We start from the raw sequence: 5,793 nt of genomic DNA, 5'->3' as shown, positions 1-5,793 counted from the left end.
ATATATATATATAAAAGAGATATCGTTTAAACCCATATATTTACATGTAATTAAACATATAATTTTTGTTATATTGCCTATTGAAATAAAAATAATAGTGTAATTATAAGCAATCAACTGGGACCCGCGGAAGTATTTTTGCTTATTAAACCTCCAACTCTTTCGGTTGCATTCGTGGGTATCGTAGACTTCTTTGAGGACATTGATCTGGGTAGGTTGGAGACATGAAGATTTCTAGGATGGGTTCCCACCAAGCATTCATGACATTTGTGCAAAAAATTTTGATAAGAGATAAATAACACTGTTGTGAAACAGTGTACCAAATGATCAATTTATATTGATTGATACGCAAGCCAGTGCAGTTATCTATATAACTCTTTAATAGGATAGAATAAAACAAACTCCTTCGATTTGATCTCTAAGAAGCCTTACAATCCAAAGGACTTTGAAACTTGATCTTGAATCGTGTGTTATTGTCTCCTAGTTTAACGAGTAGTTGAATGTATGTACTCTATTTGATGCGAGGGACGTTGGCTTAATCTCGTACCAAATCAAAGGAACATGAAGGAAAATCCTTACTTTGATTTGAAGTAGGAATGAGCCTTGCTTTTGAGGTAGTAGTGATGCTCTTTTGAACTTAGAGATGACTCTTTATTTTGATAGAGTGTCGATAGGCTTTTTCTCTCTAAGTGTCTATCTTTTTCTTTTCTTTTTTCATATGAGAAGCCTATATTTATAGGCGACTCAGTGGTCATTGATTTGGAATTTTCACTCAGCATTTATTGAGATTTAATTACAAATTTTGAACTTCAATTTAATTTTCATCATGTATTTAATAAGACATTTCCATGTGCATTTTTTATTCTGAAGTTGCCACATGGCTTTCTTATTTCACACAACCACATGGCTTGGACACATGTCATTTCTATGTGCGTCTTAGTAACTCGTGGGCTTGCCATGAGGCTTGACTTCATTTTTTGATTGTCCTTTGTTGACACATCATCAAATGGAAATTAATTGGATCGCAAATATTTGATCATGATCGATCAGACGAATGCGAATACGTCATAAAATTTTAATGTCTACAGCAGCATCAGCAATAGCTAGCCAAAGTAAGGAGCTAAGGTCCTAAACCGACTATGAGTATGGGAACGTCGTATGAGTATATAATGTATTGTACCATCCTTTAATAGTAGACTTATTGAGTTGGGCTTAATCCCGTAGTGTTTTTTACAGTTTGGGTTTTTTTTCCCTATAAGGTCTCTGTGTGGTTGTGTATATTCTTCACTACATTGAAAATGTTTGTCCATGAACAATGTCAAACTTGAATCTTGATTGCTTAACTATCCAATTGATATTTGATTAAATTTATCATTAAGCTGTTCAAAGGATCTCGCCTCGTTTCTTATTACTGTGTTAGAAGTCACCCATTGGTTGCTATTGCATTTTGCAAATTAAAGCTTTGTTATTTTCAGTCACAATCATTAGTAATAGCTGAAAAAATAGTTATGTTTGCCTTGGAATGACGTAACATTCATATTTACAATACACGATATAATAATAATTGACTTCAATAATGTGTAAATAGTACATAAGCAATACTTTTTTTTTTTTTTGATATCAAAATAATATTATTTAAAGCGTAAAGGGTGTACAAGAGATTATATCAATGGGGATACCATCATATTTAAAATATATTTCTTATTTTCTAATTTTATTTAAGTAAACTTCATGCACATGCACAAGCCTAGATTGAATAGTTATGACTAATCCATACTAAGTTATCTTTTACCAACGCAAAACAAAAACAAAAACACAAAACAAAACCAAAATTGTGAATATTTTTCATTTTGAATGAAAAAATTTCAATTTAGGTTTTAAAAAAAGTAGTAGTTTTATTTTTATAATTTGATAAATAATATTAGGAGGATTTGAACTGTGATTCTCTTACTAAATGACAGCATGTTATGTCATTTGTCGACGCCTCGCAGTTGCTCGACCACCCGTCACGGAGATGCTCGCTCGCCTTTCATCTCATCTTGTCCTTGGTGCGAGAGATGATATATGGAGGTGTGTCATACCTCGGGCGTGTGACTTGAATATAAGTTCATTTTAAGGAAATTACAAGGGTTTTTCTAAGGCGTGATTGGTCCACTGAGTCTATTTGATTTTATTACCGATCCTAGGATAAGAAAAAGGGCATTTTTCCTAATCTAATGTGAATGGGCAAAAAATCTTGAGTCTTGAGTTCGGAAGTCTAGTTACATGTGGGGAAGGTTTTAGGCACCCCACAATGCTTGTCCAAAGGCAGTCATTTGTTTTGGTAAAATTGTAATTTTAAGACATTGGCAATTGAAAACGACCTATTGGCATTAGCTCACAGGGCTTTGAACATGTTTGGCTCCGAGGTTTTATTTTGGAATAGGTATGGTCTTGATCGACGCTTTCTAATTGTGTTTGAGGTTGTAGCCAAATTTCCCAAGCCGAAAATCCAGCGGCGCTTCGCCTTAGATGCGTCATTGCATGCAAAATGCTATTCTCACCAAACTTTCAACGTAACAATGCGGCAATGGGGATGCCCCATTTTCATGGAGAATTTCCTACAGAGTTTCACGATTGATGCGCTATGGTGCACCGACAGGGTTTTAAGTCTCTACCTACAGCCCGTATGGACATGCTCGTACTGTGACAATCGGAAACCGTTCGAAGCATTAAGCATGTTGGTGCATGTCGCACACACAAGGAAACCAATGTCACTTGGTGACATGGATCAAGAAAATCACACCATAATGATCGTGCACACAACATAGTATGAATATGCACCTACGACAATCGCCTTAAGCACATACCCACACTACAAGGTCAAGAGCTCTCGTGACTAGAGAGGGTCACTCGGGCAGCAACGAGAGTCCATCTTACAAAGTGTTTGGGCGCAAGAACACTACCTTGATGATTATAGAGAAAAAAGGAGAATCTAAGTTGTTTGAAGGTGTTTGGGGAGAGAAATTAGAGAGACGGGAGAGAGAATCTACCTAGAAAAACTGCATAAATCTCTTCTTCTTCTTCTTCTTCTTCTTCTTCTTCTTCTTCTTCTGTTCTGCAAAATGAGGGGTCTGGAAGCTTTAATAGCTGAAAAGTGACTCTTCGGCTTCCGACGCACCTTGTAGGGTAGCCTGCCACTCTGCTAACAAGGGCAGTTTTAGTCTTTTGCTTAGTTCAGCTTTCGATGCATATTTGAAGGCCTTCCTAGACTCGGATTGAGCTGATTGAGGTGTATATGGAAATTTCTAGTTGTCTAGTGTCCAGAACACAAAAACAATTGAAAATCCATCGGTCGGATCAAAAGTTATGGCCTCGGAAAGTGTGCTAAAGGGCTTTCCACGGTTTTCTAGATGTCTCAACCGTTTTAAATCCAATTTCAACCTATAAATAGTCGTTAGAATGGAAATTTGATCATCTTTGCAATAGCATTGGTCCCAGGCCACTCTGACAGTCGAAACAAAATTAGGATTTCCGGTGCCCTTGGGAGTCACCCTCGGGTCAAACTTGGTCAAAGTTGACGAAAATCTCTGAGTAGCTCGGATTTGAGAGAAACATGAAAAATGTTGTTTTTGGGATGATTTTGACTGACGTTTACTTTCGGTCAACCCGGGGTTGACCAGGGGCAACTTGGTCAATTTGACTAGAAAATGCACTTTGAGTGCTTTGATGCCCGAACGGGTTGTGCCACATCAATCTGGATGCTTCGGCGGCCCCATGGAAAAAAGATTATATTTTTGGAATTTTCAGGGTCCAACACACAAATCAAAGGCGAACAAAATACAGTGTCTAGATCATTGAGCAACGAAATCTATATCTATATATATCTAAAAGCTGAAGCGTAGCATTTATCGTTGTTACGCTCCAGTTAAACCACATTAGCGTCCACTTCATTATCATTTTCCTTCCAATTTTCCTATAATTTTTTTTAACATTTACTTTTTATTTTATTTTAATATATACACCTTTTCAAACATTTCTCCACCCTTACCTTTTCATCTCTCCACTACCCTCTACATAAATATTATTCTTCTTTTTTTCATCTCCCCACTACTCTCTACATAAATAATATTATTCTTCTTTCTCTTCATCTTCCTTTATTTTGTCTCTTCTTATTCACACCTTCTTACTATATATTTGTAACTATCTATCCCATCCTATGCATGGTTTTCTCTCACAAAAAAAGTTTTCTCTCTCTCTCTCTCAATTTTTCGATGAATTTTTTATACATTCTTCTATTTATGCCAAATTATTAATTATTGGGAATCCTTTCTTTTCTTTTCTTTTTTTTTTTCCTATACTTGAATCATTATGCTCATTTTCTCACTTAATCCAATCGGGTAGTTTGCTGGAATTCAAAAAAAGGTTCTCTCTCTCTCTCTTTCTCTCTTAATTTTTCGATGAATTTTTTATACGTTCTTCTATTTATGCCAAATTACTAATCTTTGGGAATTCTTTCTTCTTCTTCTTCTTTTCTACACTAGAATCGTTGTGCTCATTTTCTCACTTAATTTAATCAGGTAGTTTGCCGGAATTCAAGTAAAACCAAACAATAAGGAATTTTACGGCATTGGAGAACGCCTGAATATATACCAGCCAAAAGTTGAAAGTCAGCAAATTAGTGGAGCTATGATTAAGCTTCAAACAAGATTGATGGTATTGCCAATGTTCTTTAATTAGCATACTTTTTTCTATTTCTCTATATATGTTTCCTAGAATTAGTATTAGTCTCATTTTTAGTTTCTCTATTATATTCTACGTAAACCAAGAGTTCTTTAAAACTCCACCTTGGTTAATGCCATTTAGATTTTTTTTTTAAACTGTTTTTTTTTTCGCTTTAATTGTTAAATATTAACCTTTTTTTATTCTTTCTTATGACTCTAATTAATGTTGATGGTTCTTTTTTTTTTTTTTTTGGTTAGTTAAGGTTGATGATTCTTTCTTACAGAGAAAAGAAAAAATTGAAAACAATTGAATTCCGTATAAACCTATACCTAAAGGGAATAGGAGCCTTTTTTTTATTTTATTAGAGACAATATATTAAAGGGGCATATCCTTTGGCCATTGCATTGCATTTCTTAGACGTTAAAAGATAAAGCTTGTCATTATAGGAAAACATTTTGGGTGGGGATAAGGGCGTCATTTTGTTTGCTCTAAGAGTAACAAAAGATCCTATTATAAAGGAAGCCCACAATCATATCACATGCTTATTACACTAACCTGCATGAGCACAATTCATTATTTTCTCTCACCATGTTTCTACTACTTTTGCATTTAGCAACCTAAGATTAGAATTTATTCCCAATAGAAGACTTGTAGAATCATTCAATTTTTATAGGAAACTAGCCACAGACTTGCACAATGCGTGGAAATATAAATATTATGCAATGAAGTGTAATATATAAAAAGTAACAATTACTTCAAGCATTGTCTTTTTTTTTTCAAAAAAAAAAAGATTTTTACACTTATTTTTTTTTTAAATCTTTTTATCTCTACAAATATATCATTTTAATATTTTTGTGTATTTCATTAATATTTTTTAAGGTGAACCATATTCTTCTAACTTTGTTGTAGTGTGTTAGATTTGCTTAATATACAACTCATCTTAAAAAAAAAATTGTATATTCTATAAATAAATAAAAAGGTATATGTAAGGTCTTTATTAACTTTAAAGAAAATGAAAAATCAATTATTAACAACAACAACAACAACAATAATAATATAGAAGTAATTACATTCCCCTTCCTTGAGGTT

The sequence above is a fragment of the Castanea sativa genome, chromosome 3, assembly GCF_040712315.1.
Source record: "Castanea sativa cultivar Marrone di Chiusa Pesio chromosome 3, ASM4071231v1".
Classification (NCBI taxonomy): domain Eukaryota; kingdom Viridiplantae; phylum Streptophyta; class Magnoliopsida; order Fagales; family Fagaceae; genus Castanea; species Castanea sativa.
Note: the sequence above shows the minus strand (reverse complement) of the source record.